This window comes from Leptonychotes weddellii, chromosome 7 (genome assembly GCF_054177405.1).
Source record: "Leptonychotes weddellii isolate Sample4059 chromosome 7, ASM5417740v2, whole genome shotgun sequence".
Taxonomy (NCBI): domain Eukaryota; kingdom Metazoa; phylum Chordata; class Mammalia; order Carnivora; family Phocidae; genus Leptonychotes; species Leptonychotes weddellii.
The window spans coordinates 39821354-39836675 of record NC_138375.1 but is presented as its reverse complement, the minus strand read 5'-3'; the positions used below and the strand labels follow the sequence as shown (position 1 = coordinate 39836675).

Sequence of the window (15322 nt, the reverse complement as noted above, 5' to 3'; positions counted from 1 at the left end):
TGGGTGCTATTACACGCTGTTTTGATGGAGCTGTGTGGTTATTTAAAGCAATAATTAAGGTGCTTTTTCATTCTTTAGAACAGCAAAATGAGTTCCAAAGTAGAAATTATTGCCCAATAATTTTTAGGATCATTAAGGCTTCTCCAGCTAGCATCCAGACCATCACTTCTCCCTCTTGTGCTCTCCCCCTACCTCCTCCCACTGCCTCCCCGCCAGCATATCCAGTCTCATCAGCTTGTGCATCTCATTTTGTGAAGCCAAACACTTCCAGAAAATGCTCGTTTATTTCTGAGGGGGTGGGGGGTGGAGGGGACGAGAATGGACATAGTAGCTCCTGTCTCGTTTGTTTTAAGGCTGCGATGTCCATTCTTCCTCTTGCCTGTGCAGTTTGAAATTTCACTGTTCTGGAAAATTTCCATTGGAACATTGGGTCGGAAAGTCAGAGTCTAGAGAATGGCAAGCCAAAAATATACCCTTCAAGAGCCCAGTGATAAAAATTATGTTCTACATAAGGCCATTAACCAGTTACAGAGCAGTACCAGCTAACTAACATGAGGACAAAAGACATTCGCTGTCTCTTACAGACGCAAGCATAATGGGTCTCCCATTCCTACACTTGCCCTGCTGCACAATTTCCTGCGTGGCCTTGTTTTTGGCCTGCCTTTCTTCAGATTCCACTGTTTTCTTAAGCAACTTCAGAAACTCAGTATCCTTTTTAAACACACCTGCCTTCTGAGGTGGACAGAGTTCAACAGGAAGTGAGTCCTTGTTGTGGTGCTCCCTCAGGCTCATCATGGGAACACAGGGGCGCTACTTGGCCTTTCTCGGCCTGCTCACTACCCTGTAAAAAGAGGAAGTTGAAGGAGATTTTTCAAAGGCAAACCCTGGACACTTTGATGGGTTAAAGAAGATGTGTTAGAGAAGATTTCACTATTTCCCCGTTTCAGTGTCAAGCTTGGAACCCCATCCCAGGCCTTTTGGTGGGCAGGTAGAGAGAGGTTAAGAAAGAGGAGAGTCTTGGCCTTCAAGGAGATTACAATCTTAATTGTTTTGTTCTGGTGGGGTTTTTTGGCCATGAAAGACAGCGCTGATGGACTTGCGTCTTAGATTGGCTTCTCACCTGAGAGTCCCATCCAACACCAGGACAACATTCCACTCTGGTATTTTAACCTGTATGTCCTGTGAAGGCTGTAACCCATTTCCCATGGCAGTTGAGTTCTCTCTGCCAGAGCCCCTGGAAGAATCAAAGAGAAACACATCAGGGCAGAGCTTGTGAGATAGCCCTAGGGAGGTAACGCCAATGACTCCAAGTCCCCTCCCAGCCTGTTTCCCCACATATACAATTCAATCCTAACCAGAAACTTCCAGCAAGATTTAAGACAATTTTCCCCTATTTGTCCATTATGCTAGCTGCAGTTACAGGCAGAAAAAGCGGGACTGCTCCAGACCACTACAGAGATTGATCTAAACTCATACCATTAGCTAGGCTATACTAATAAAAAGAAAAAATATTATAGCAGGTGTGGCTGGACTTGGGCCATGCTGCACCCCCAAACAAAACCACACCCTGGCAATGATGTGTCTGAAATTGCTTCCACACTCCTGTAGCTCCAACAAACACTCCTTATAATCAGAAAACACTGCTCTTATCTTTCCCAGCAAGGACGTATTTATGCTTTATACCGATGGAATCTCTTCAAAACGTTCATAGGTTGACATTATGACAAATGATGTTCACTCTCTCTTCATCTGGCCCTGGAATTAACGAGAATATTGCAGATTGAACTTTCTTCTTGTTTCCAAGGTTAAGAATTAATAGACGTTTTTTAAAAAAGACAATTTTAGATTTCCCATAATAGAATAGAAACCACACTGTAAACCAGTCGTTTCCTACCCTACTCTAGAATGGATACATGTGTGATGACACCACTACAGTGAAATGGTGATTCTAGACTCTAGGTGGTTATCATATGGTCTCTGTACAATTCTTACATATTTTCCCTTCCAAGCTTCAGCTCTCCTATCTGTACAACAGAAGTGCTGAATTCGTTGAGCTTGAAGGGTTTCCCCAGCAGTGAAGTTCTTTTAAAGCCACTTCTCCAGTTGTCTTTTAGCTGCTGAAAAAAAGAAGAGCACTTCCCCCAGACTTAAGGGGGTCCCACTCTTCATCTTACCCTCTCTATACCCATTCATGGTTTTCTAGTACAGCAGAAAGGGCACTCGCTTCCAAGAAGGCAGAGATGCAACTACTGTAGGCACGCAATCAGCTTCTTTATGTATTTGGGGACAATAAAACCCACGACACAGGTCCACTGTCTGGATAAAATGACATAATCCGTATTAACCCCACCCCCTCACTGTAAACAATGTATAAAGCATTCTAATGATCTCTTACCATGTCTTCCTCTGTTTGCCAGAAGAGGTCATCCAAGAGCTTGCTTTCAGAATGGAGGCTGGCTCCCCAAAAGCCAAATCCACCAGCCCTACAGAGCAGCCTATTCAGTGACATTTCAGGACCAGCCCTCTGTGCTTACCTCAGAGCTTATACACACACTGAAAAGACCTAAATTCTAGCCCACTTATTAAGCATCTACATCCCTTTCGCCCAGGTATCATTTGAATACCACCTACACAGAAAGCACATACAGCTCTGTAAACAGCTGTCACTTACATGTGGACCAGTAAAAGACTGTGAATGAACCCTGAATATCACAATACAGCTATTGAGCACCTACTATATATCAATTCTTAAATTACAGAATTTAATTCCCCCAATGGCCCTGATCTTCCCAATTTATAGATGAGGAAACCGAAACTCAGAAAGTTTATTAGCCCAAGTCAGTCTTGCCAAAGTTCAGATATGATTCTATGGACAACAGGAAGCTAAGTTTTGGAACTAGGCATGATAGGTGTTTACCTCTTCCACTTAACCTGTTTTTGATCTTCAACAAATTATTTGGCTGTGACCTTAGTCACCCCTCCCCTGTAAAAAGCTCTATCTTCCCAATATTGAGTATAAAATCAAGTGATTGATGTGGTGATTTACTCTGTCATTAAAAAAAGTATATAGGTGTTTATTAGTTCATTTTAACTTAAATGAATCTTATAACTGCTAAGAAATATGGACCCTTTTGCCTTGGTACATTCTACTTATACAAAAATTTACGCTCCTATAATCTCTTAAATGCCAAGGAATACTATCTTGTACTAGACTAGAAATCAAACCTCTTCTTAAGAACGAAACAAGACAATCCATGGCCACCTTCTTCTCAGAACTTGGAGGTAGAACTTGGATATAAACAATATAAATCTCTCAGCCCACCTTAAAAGTTGAGAGCCTACTAATCTACTTTTGGGTGTATGAGGGATTTAGAGTTGATATGGGGCTACTTCCTGGCTGTAGAATTGTGGAATAGAATAAAATGAGTAAGCAACAAGGCAGGGTAGAATATATGCCATTTGGAGGATAGTGAGAAAACGCTGATTTGTAGTCCTGCATGAGAGCACTGGGTGCCTGGAATGGCTTGGATTTGGCCAGCATCAAGAGTAAGGACTCAACTTTTTCTGGAAGTCTTTCCTAAGTTCGGAATTCCTTTAAAACATCCACTCGACTAAGAACCTACTACAAACAATGCCAAAGCACAGGAACGAAAAGAAAAACACCATCCCTAACTAAAGATCTTACAACTTAGTGCAGTGAGATGTGATTGTGGATATGAATAACTCATCAAGGGGAGATACGGTGACAGAGGCACAGACAATTCAGAGAAACGGTGTCTCATAGGGACAATCCAAGGTCTCATGGAGAACAGGACATTTGAGCTAAGACTCTAAAACCAAAGGTTATTTTCCACAGCAGTTTGCTATCTGGAGTTATATAACTGTGGTCTCACCCACCTTTCAAAGGGTTAACACAGGTAAACCACTTCCTTCAGGCAGGCATTCAGGTAAAGTGGGAGCATCTCTTCATACGAGATACCATTGTGACAAGAGTATTAAAAATGGCAGGCTGACCAATGTTCCAGTAAAGGAGGGCCTTCTAATGATTCTTTACTCCCATCCAGGCTCTGGAAATAAAGTGGGAAAATGGAATTACAGAGAAATATATGGACATACCCCACAAAAAAATTATTCTAAGTAGAAACTGCAGCTTGTCTCCAAGTCCTTTTGTTCCTGACTTAATCCCCTGGGTAACTGGATGTGTCCTAATTAGCCAGACAGGAGCTCATGGGACAAGGCCTCTGCTTACTACATTTCCTTGGTCCCACTTGGCTTCATGTACATCTCTTCAGCTGCATCCAGAAGCTACAGCAGTGACACCAGGAAGGTCTTAGCTACCTCTGAGGACCAGGGCAGCCCCTTTCTGTGCAGCTCTGGATGCTGCTGAGGAAAGGGGCACTCTGAATGGACCCTACTTAGTGACCTCAAGTCAGATTCAGTGAGTCTCCCGGAAGCTGCTACAGACTTGCCTTTAGATGACTTTGTGCAATGTCCCAGCCTGGAGAAAGCAGTTCAGCCTTTCAAGGTTTGAGTTACAAGTGGAAGCTCAGTGAACAAGTCTCAAAACTTAAGTGTCAGTCAGGACTAGAATATGTATGCTCCTTCCAGTCTATCAGCTTTGTTTTTAACATCCCTTGCACCTGCCTATTAAATCTATTATGGCAAGGCAGTGTGCCTTAAAAGCAGGGCATCCGAATAAAACACAGCCTCTTTTCTTTCAGTATAGGAGGGGATGATACAAGTGCAGAAAATATTAGCAGAGAAAGGAGGGTGCCATGGAGCAGGCAGAAAATAAACCATGGGACATTTCAAGGCTTATGGGCCATTTGAGCAGCAGTACCTTAAAGAGGAGGCTTTGATGGATGGGGAGAGTATTCCAGCGAAAGGAACACCGTGAGTAAAAATTTGGAGGTAAAAAACAAGGGGCATATACAAGGTACAGTGATTATCTGTTTGGCTAAAGTGTAATGAATGCTAGGCATGTTTGGAAAGATGGATTTGAAGTACATCTAACCCCTTAAATATAGAATAAGGGATCAGGACTCTGGAACATGGCAGTTCTCAAAGACCAGTCAACACGGTATTCCCTTCACGGGCAGAGCAGCTCATTCTATCTTCTTCCCATGAGCTGACACTTCCAGCCTAATTCAGATTTCCCTGTACTTATTTTGGGAGAACTTATCTTTTCCTTCATCTAAGAAGCAGATACGATACCTACTAGAAATTCACATCTTCAAGGGCATCAATTCAACCCAAGTATTAAGCATTTAGTTGTGCTAGGTAGGCACTAGAAAGGGGATAACAGAGGTATGGTAAAGTCATGGTTCTACAGTAAGCTCACTATTCTACAGTGATTCTAGTTACTTCTAGAGTTTATCTTTGTCAACTATCAAGCCAATACTTAATACAATGCACATGTTTCTAAAGGAGAGCTTGTGGTCCAAATACTATTATCTTTTGTGATCTGAAATATTAAACAGAGCTGACCTAGAAGGAAAATACAGTCTAGCATGTTCTTTTTATTTCTTAGCTGCATCTGAAAGGCCTCCTCCCAACCTCTATAGAGAGAACTTCCCTATTCAAACCATGAGATCATGTCCACAAGTAAAAAGGGTATGGGGGAGCAGGGGAGAAGCCAAATGTGAATAGAAAAAAATAAAGACAAAATGTCACTGGTTTTTAATCAAGTCATTGCTACTGGAAGTATGTAAATAGTTGTTGTTGTTTTCTCAGAACAATTTACCTTTCTTAGGCAAATTCTTTAGAAAGAATATTGTGGGGCAATAGGTATTACCTACCCTGTAAATGAAAGACTTCCCCAAATCTTGTTTAAAAGTAGTACTTAAGTATCAAATAAGCCATTTGCTAAACCCAATTGTTTCCATATTAGGTGTATTTCTACCTCATTTAAAGGTGTACCATGCTCAATATGCCTGAATGGCATGTAAAAAGCTAAGAAATTGATGTTCCCACAATGCACTTCAGAACACTTAAAATTCATATTTCATAGTTTCATGGTCCAATCTTCCATGACTTAATCCACTATAATATTTTCAGCACTAATGACAGTTAAAATGAGATGAGTGAAAATTCCCATAGGTGCACCTTGCTATTTAGTATATTGGGCACAGATAAAATGACTACCTAAAGGAAAAAAAAAAGCTAAGCAGCCAAGTTCTACTTCCAAAACTAAAATATAGCAGGTACCTCAGAGGCTTCCAAATAAGTTTTAAAAGCTGGACACATGTCTTCAACTGCTATCATTAGACTTGAAATGTACAAAGTGAACCACAAAGTGCCCAAGACAAAACCCTTAACACTTCTAAGCTCTCTAGGTAAGAACAAGACTGCCAAAGGATGTCCATGTCTCATTGTGTAGATCAGCATCACAACTGACCTGTTGACTAAATTCACTTTATCTAGAACAGATTAAATTATTGCAATGTAAATAGCTAGCATCATTTTGCGTTAAGAGCGGTTGGTGCATGACTGGGAAGGACAATGAGTGCTCACTTTCTAAGTATTCAAACATACTAAAGGGCTTCCAAATCACAATCTTTGGTCCTCTCAAGATAGGCCATTTCCAGAGACCTCATTCTCAAACTTGACTGGCCCAGGGAACCCATAGGAGGAGAATGAATTACCTTGCAGCCATAACTGTTGTAAACATGCTGGAGCCATACTTGGAAAATGGGGACAAACAGGACTACTAGTGATTTCCAATTCACAGCTAAGACAACATTAATGAAAAAGCAGTATTAGACTGATTTAAAACATTCTAAAGGAGTTATAACATTATCAAATAAAGGCTCAGTCACTGGGGAAAAGGGTATTTTATTTACATAATTTATCTTAGACTTAGTAACCTTCTTTTTACTCAAGATTCATCCACTAAGATAGGCCAATTTCTGCCAAAAGAACCAGAGTGTGCAGTCTCAAGGGTCATACCCCAACCTTGCCAAAGGAAATGACTTCTGCCTAACTGGAAGTCATCTCCAAAGGACTTGCCCTTAGATTTTCCCCATTTCACGCATTTAGATATTTGCACAACAGACCTACCCTTTGTCTTGAAAGTTGCCTGATTTGATATTTAGACAGAAAAGCAAACCCCATGTTATTTTTCTGCAAGTGATTTTACACTTCCTTTTTTCCAAAAAGGAACTTAAGTATGTCATGACATACAGGGAGTAAAAGTGTTAATTTTCAACAGGTCCAGGGGATGTTACCTTGAAACCTCACAATTTGGTTCATTAAACTTTAACTACTCAAAAAATTATTTTAACCCCGAAGAACAGGCACTGTTTAATTCTTCAGGTCACAATGCCAGCATTGGCCGTGGAGTCTGTTACAGGTAAGACAACTGCAAGTTACAATTCCAACTGTGATTCCAATACTTTCGGGATATGTAAAAAAATATGCTGGGCTTTTGGGCAGGGTGAGTTAAACTACAAAGTGCTTCATCACCCATAGTGGAAGAGGTTCAAGATGATTCATACTTCCACGTAAAAGACTACAAAAGTCACAAGCCCACATAAAAGTAACTGACAGCTAGCCAAAGTAGAAGAGATTTAGAAGGATCCTGGGGACATCTTCAACAATTAATTGGCCTGGAAAATTGGGTCAGAATTACGCACAAAGCTCCTCATCCTTTCCCAGAAGAAAATGTGATAGTATGTCTTTTATATGGAAATTTCTCTGTATATATGTATAAACTTGGTATGGCCTTAATGCTGCAGTTAAGGATTTGTTTGGCTACCACCTTAAGCAGCGTGTTAAGCAATCGCTTCCTTAATGTAACATTTTTACTTCTTACGACCCTTAACCTGAAACAACGAATTCCCTTTTACCCCTCAACTCTTCCCCCTTTTTTGCATGAAGTCATAAAAGTTATGGCAGTTATTTTTTGGCTTATAAAAAAAATCTATTTCTGCAGTTTGAAGATGTAATGTAAAATTTCTGTGATACATGTATATAAAAATATATTTGTTGAACCATCCATATACACATATCCATGCTGATTCCAATGGAAAAAAATTAAAGTTTTCTGAAATTTTCTCTGTGGTTAACTCCTAGTTGTTACTGTTTAACCAACTTTGTATGTGAAAAAAACTTCTGCAGTACTGTGATTACCTCAGAGAGGAACCTACAATGAACCTGGAAAACATCATTTCACTTAAGACAAGGCTTTATGTTGGTTCATTCAAGAAATATTTATTGATAGGTACTATGGGAGATACAAAGATGACTCCGACACAGATCCTGCCCATAAGGAGCTTACAGTCTAGCAGGGAAGATAGAACACATACATGGGATACATGGTCAGAGCTATGTTTCAGTAAGATGAATCTAATATTGTGTATAAGGTAGCCTGGGGGTCAGAACAGGTAAAGGAAGTTGAGAGGCCATTGAGATTATCTGAGTGAGGAGAAAAGAGATGTGAAAGACTTGAGGTAGCACTGACAGGACTTTGCTGGAGTAAGAAAAAAAGCAGCAGAGGACTTAGACTTGTGGTATGGGTGATGACATGAACTCAGAGAACAATGGACTCGGTTTGTGTAAAGAAATGAAAGTTGGCACATAAAATCCTTCTGCATAGAACAAAGTGTCTGGGATATACGGGGCACAGAAAAAAATGGCCTATCACCCAGCCTAAGGATGGAAGTACCTCTGAATGACCAGTGACTTCCTCCCTCCTCTGCCCACCCCTCAAATTTCCCCAACAAATCCCTCCACTATGAATTGTCACAGTGCCTACAATTTATTAAGTCCTTATCTCCAGGCATGCCTCACTTGTGAGAATGAAAACAAATACATTAATTTATTCAACCCAGTGAGTCATCTTTTAAGGACTCTCTTCATGGAAGTCACTGTACCTTCTGGGGAAATGCAGGGATAATCCCCCAGTCCTTTGCCTCTAGGAGCTTATGGTCTAATAAGGTAGTAAAACAGATACAGGTCATTCTAATTGTAGGTTGAAGGGGTAAATTGTGAGCTACGAGAAATGTATAAAGTGCTCTATGAACATGTATTTTTAAAAATGAAGGATGGGACAGAATCTCAAACAGGAAGGACAATGTAGAAGAGAACTAGACAAGAAAGAATTTGCTCCCCACTTCAAATTCTGGCCAAATCAACCCCGAAAAGGGAGCTCCCCACTCCTGTTGCAAATCTTTTCTCTTAGGGAAAAGAAAAATGCTCTTGAACTGGGTCTTGAAAAAATTAATTTTGATGGCAAGAGATTTGGGGAAGGGGGGGTATAGATGCAAGTCTATCTTCAGGGAAGAAGGAAGGCACTTGAAGCCACAAAATCAGCAATGCCAGGCTTATTAGAAAAATCCTAAGCAGTTTAGCATGGCTGGAGCATCATCTCCATGAAGAATGGGAGAAATCACTGGAAAGGAAGATTAGGACCCTGATATGAACATGGCGCTGCCAGGCACTGAACAGGGTACATGCCTAAGACCAAATTGCTGCCCCTTAGGAGCTTACAGTTATAACAATACAAGGTGGAAAAAGCACCACAATGTACAGAATGCAAAATGCTGAAGGATTTAGGAGAAAATTACAGCTGAGTTTCAGCTATTAACACACTAGGATACCCAATAGCTTTCTGACAGCTAGTAGTAAACCCATCCCTGAGGGGAGCACAAGGTAATGTCCTTAGACAACAGGCCCTGGTAGAACTGGGCATTAAGACAAGAGAAAAACTGGGTATGAAAACCGAGCTATAGAAGCAACTGAATAAGCATATAAAATGTGGCTCCATCCCTTTTCTCCCCACATCCTGACCTTAACAGTTCTGGCTTCCTACAGTGAACCTAGGGCAGAGTGGTGACCCTGACAGTGCTCCATGTTACTTCTACAAGCCAATATGGGACTCTGTGCTAATAATCCATTCCCTGAGCCATCTCTCTTTTGAAAGATGAAGGGGATGTACAAACTCTTTAGTCCTTTCCAGCACTAGCATTCTATGATTCAAAGAATTCTAGGACTCTCTCCTGCCTCTTATGGTTAATAATCAGAATGGGAAGAAAAACTTTAAATATTCTGATGTTTCTCACTTAGAACTATGATTTTTTTCCATATACATCACAAATGATTGCTATCCCATCAGCTAAGTTCCACCTCCATCCTTTCTTCAAAATCTAACATCTACCTGTATAAACTTATTTGTAACATGATGTGTTCTACATAATCTACTTAAGCATACACTGAATCTTTAAAGAAAAGAAGACCTGTTCTTCTCCCCTAACTTCTTTATGCCAGTTTTTCGGTATAGTGTCTTCATTTAAAAGGGCCAAATCAATGTATATACACCTCATAAAAACATTTAAGAATTTAAACCAAATCCAAAATCCAACAGGTGACATCAAAGCTTGGGGAAAAAATCAGTAACTAAGGTGGTTAATTACAGCAATAGTTAAAACTTGTTTACATCCAGAATAAGATATAATCATCTAATTACTACCAAAAACACAGGCAAACTTCCCATAAGCAGGGTTCTGAAAAATAAATATTTGTTAAATTCAACAGTGAATTTTTGGTAAAAATCCCTTAATTTGCTTTCTTAAAAGATGAAGACACACTGGATGGCTGTAAGTCCCTTAGGGATCTGTGACACTGGCCATATTCCAAAGTACTCAACGTGTACAGATTTCTGTAACTGGCCAGGTCACATGGTCTATGGAAGTAACTGTGGAACTGATTTCCAATACTATTTTAGTTCCCTACAAGAGAACGTCTTGTAGGGAACTAAAAAACAAAACAAAACAAAACAAACTACCAGGTTCAAGGGGAAACTAGAGACACAGAGACTGTCCAAGGTTTTCAAAGCAAGTCATACAATCAGAAAGTGAACAAGCTTAATTCTAAGCCAATATATAAATATAATCAAAACCAAAACCATGGGTTTTTTAGACCACTGCTAATCAACTTTTTACTCATTCAGGCCATAATGAGACTGTTTTATGAAAACATGAGCAAAGCAGACTAATTTCAGCATTATCCTGAGCTAGCTACATATCCACTAAGAAGTAAATAAGTTTTATCTCACATGTGCTACCATTTCTCCTTTAATATAGTCTCCTAAGAGTTCACAAGCCTACCTATGGTCCCCAGAACCTCAACATCACAGTAAAGAAATACAAATCCCAAAAGGTATTACTACCTTAAAACCAGAAATCTTTACTGATCTACTGCCACATGGCGATTACTTGATCAGCAACTTCCCACGCAAAATGTTGCTAAGTTTCTAACACATTCTTTAAGATTTCTAAAACATTTGTGGAAGACTACGTCTAATTGTCCACTGCCCATCTGTGGTATGGCAAGCGGTTATCTAAAATCCCATATTCAAATAAATGTTGAAGTTATTATTTTTTTTTAACAAAGTTTAAAACTGCTGAACGAAAGGGTCAATCATCTCATTTGTATGCAGTTCCTGCAGAGATTCTTTTAAGTAGCACGAAAATAAAACTTCAATAAGTTATCTTTAGATCAGTAGATTTGACAAATGCAACCATTTACTTAAAAGGAATAAGCCACTCAGCATAAACAATGGTCTACAAATTTAAACCTCATAAAGATTTCCATATAGATTCTAACAAATTGTTTTCTATAAAGTGCCACGTTTCCGACTAAATTATTAAACTCTACAAGGGTTTTCAAATAAAGGGATGAAGAAAAGTATCAAAGAATGGTCGTTATAAGCAGAAAACACAACTGCTATAAACCCACCTGCTTTAAGTATTATAAAAATATTGTTACCTTCTACATCCAGATTTCAAGGTTGTACTACATGTATTAAAAAACCAGATGAGAAAATAACCTAAGAACAAGTCATTGTTACTGTGTTACCACAGTCTATACAAATCAAAAGGAGCCCTGCAAAATCAGTGTTTGCTTATCTTGTTTACCTTAAAGGAAATGGAGAAGAGTAATGTTAACCTTTCTCTGAATGTTTTACAGACTCAGGTCTCTGTACTGTAGTAACTTACTACGGTCATGTCCTATTTTTCAGCGTATCACTCAAATGTAAATCACTCTAGGCATTAGAGCTCTAGAGAAAAAGCATCAATTTTGGAAGCCAATCTGCTCTTACTACATGGATGACTTAGAGACCTAAAATTTAACTGCTCTGATGCAATTTCTTCTTCATCTATTACTTTGGGAAAAATAGCACCTAATCCACAGGGTAATTGTGAAAATTAGTTTTCTAGCCTAAAACCAAAGTGCAGTTCAACCAATACTGTGGTAGTAACCTACCCACCACCCAAAGCCAATTAACGATTTTTGGATTACCCATTTCACTACTTCCCGCAATAGCTCAAAAAGTTGAGAACATAGGAATACACAAGTAAAGCCCAGCCTCACCACAAAAGAACACAATGTATTTTTGTAAGGCCCAAGATCTTAAAAGAGGAAGACCCATTGAACCAAACTAATCTTACTTAGCTAAAATACTCATGGGTGAAGGGTTTAAAGCTCAGGAGAAAAGAACTGTATATTGGGCCATTCTTACAGATGAAAAGTTGCATTTTAAAACCCGAAAAGGTTGAATGTGATGACCTTATGCTGCCTATAGAAAATCTTGCCCTAACCTATTTTTACTTTCTACCTGTGTGAATATATACTATCTAGGGTGTCATGTTTATTCTAACAGCAGTAACGTAAATAATGATACTGGGATTCTTCATAGTGTTAACCATGATGCCAAATCTGACATATAAAGTCCAATGCTATTTCAAACTCCACAATCATCCCATTCTGATGACCTGAAATTACTGAAGCAACCCTTTTGTTTTCTAAGCTTATGCAACAAGTTACAAGAAGCATCTAGCATATTGTTACTACCTCTCCAAATAGTTCTTTAAAAATCACACATGGGGGGACACCTGGGTGGCTCAGTTGGTTAAGCGACTGCCTTCGGCTCAGATCATGATCTTGAAGTCCTGGGATTGAGTCCCGCATCCGGCTCCCTGCTGAGCAGGGAGTCTGCTTCTCCCTCTGACCCTCCCCTCTCTCATGTGTGCACCTTCTCTCACTCATTCTCTCTCAAATAAATAAAATAAAATAAAATAAAAATCACACATGGGTACAAATAAAGTCCCTGCAGTAGATGTTACTATTAATTCCTGAAAGAGATTTCTATTTGCTAATTCATTTATCTGAGGCTATTTTTCAAAGGATTGAGTCTTTACTCCAGTTGTCCTCACCCACCCCTCCCCTCCATCCTCCATGTATTATAGGGAATGAGGAATATGATCTCAATGGCGTTTGCTTTATTTTTATAGACCATATGACATTGTTGGCCCTACCCACTAAATACCAGATGTGGTGTCTCCTCTTCCCTCCTCCCCAAGTCTCACCCATTTCCAAATGTCCTCTAGGATGTATTAACAGCCCGGGTTGAGAATCACGGCATCCAGTTGCTGCCCTTAAACTACTGAGTAGGAAAAATGCCTAGTGAAATGTATGGATTAACATTTACTTATGAAAAATGATTTCTAGGTTATCCATAATTTATGACCTTACAGTTACTACAATATTTTTTTTCAAAAACAACTCCAGCTAAGTTTTTTTATTTCCACCACAGGCTTAATATAAGCTACAAAAGTACAAGTTGAATGTCTTCCAATTATCGCTGGCCTGGGCCAAATGAAGTGGTTACCAAATAGTTATTTAAGCTGACCCAAAAACAGCCATGCGACTCAGTTACATTTCTTTATGAAGGAGATGTTGCCAATTTTCAAATATTTCAGGTACTGAGGACCAATAATATCGAACTTCATTTTAAGACTACACCCTTCAGCAATCCTTGAGTTTCCCAGTAACAGCAAAACAAACATTCCTATTCCTACTCATATACTATCCTCAAACAGTCCTAATGATGAACACTGTTAAGAAAATAAATAAGTTAAATTTGACAACCTCGTTGCCCTTCAATTAGTATGACAACTTATCACACAAAGGCTTGCTTCACAAATGTGTAAACAAAACCTTCAGCCATCTCACACACGGCACTCAAAAAATTAACATACTATGTAAAACGAATATTAGTCTATACTGCCAGATTAAATTTTCTTCCAGAAATATTTTAATAAAAATTGGCCATTTCCAAGAAACACCCACTGCATGCCCATCAATAAAAGAGAACCATAACAAAATAGAAAATTTACCATATGGCTATGATTTAAAGAAAAAAAAAAAACCAAACGGGCAGACACTCAAGCACAAAGTCCAATATTAAAGTCATATTCCTTTTTATGGGCTATGATTAGGATTCTGAATATTTACCGAAATAAAACTTAATACAAATGCTGGACTACTTAGGTCAAAGGACCTCTCATAGAAGTGTATCTGTCCTTAAAGGCATTCCAGTTTGAGACTCAATTTTAAGAATAAGGCGTAACAAATGAAAAGAAGACATACCAGGTAAAAGAGGGATTCTTCAATTCCCAACATACTCTACACCTGATAAAACAAATCTAGACTTTTTTTTTTTTTCCTTTAAACAACTGCCAAGGCTGGAATCAAAGATAAATAGAAGGCACAACAGTTTTGCTCTGGTTTTGTGTTATTTGGATTTTGGGGTTTGTTTTTGGGTTTTGTTTTTTTTACAAATACAAATTAAACATGAAAAAACTACTTCAAAAGAAATCTAGATCAGTTGCATTCTAGACATTTAAAACCTTTCTCACAATTTAAATGGTAAAAACAGGTTTATAATTGTTTTGTGATCACATATCAAAAGAAAAAAAAAAAACTCTACTAACACCTTTTATTTTAACCATACCAGCAAGAATCAAAACTGTCAATTTTTCCAATGGCAATTTCTACACACCAGAAGGTAGTCATGACTCTCAAAGAAGAAACAATTTGGATTTTTCCTGCCTTCAAAATGTTTATCAAATCCTGTGTTTCTCACAGGCTTTTGAAACACATAGAAAATAAGAAATATTCCAATGAATGAAACATACCAAATGTCAGTAATAAGCAAGACACATTCCTTTGGGGAAACGGCTGTTAAAAAAAATCCAGTCTGTATATGCAAAAGTAAAGCAAGGAAATTCAGTCTTTTTCTCTTCTTTAAAAATCTGTTTTTCCTAAAATATCATTCCACAAAATTGGAAGTGAAGGACTAAAAGGTGAGGAGAGGGAAGGGCGGGAAAGGGAGCACACATAATTAACACAAAAAGTAAAATTGTACAAACTTAAGCAGTTTATGATAAACTAGGGTCAAACTCCAGGATACCAAACGCTGGTGTAAGAAATTCACCATTCTGCAGGAGCTAGGAGATTTGTACTGCTGCGTGAAGATCAA

The 15322-nt window shown here is 38.9% G+C and overlaps 1 long non-coding RNA gene across 2 annotated transcripts in view; it reads right to left on the bottom strand.

Moving 5' to 3' along the window:
• Positions 1-15316, bottom strand: part of LOC145722445 (uncharacterized) — an 87795-nt gene extending 72479 nt beyond the window's left edge. For both annotated transcript variants that reach the window (XR_014146732.1, XR_014146731.1), the window contains exon 1: positions 726-15316. This is a non-coding gene — a long non-coding RNA (uncharacterized LOC145722445). The remainder of the gene's footprint in view (positions 1-725) is intronic.
• Positions 15317-15322: the final 6 nt, after the last annotated feature.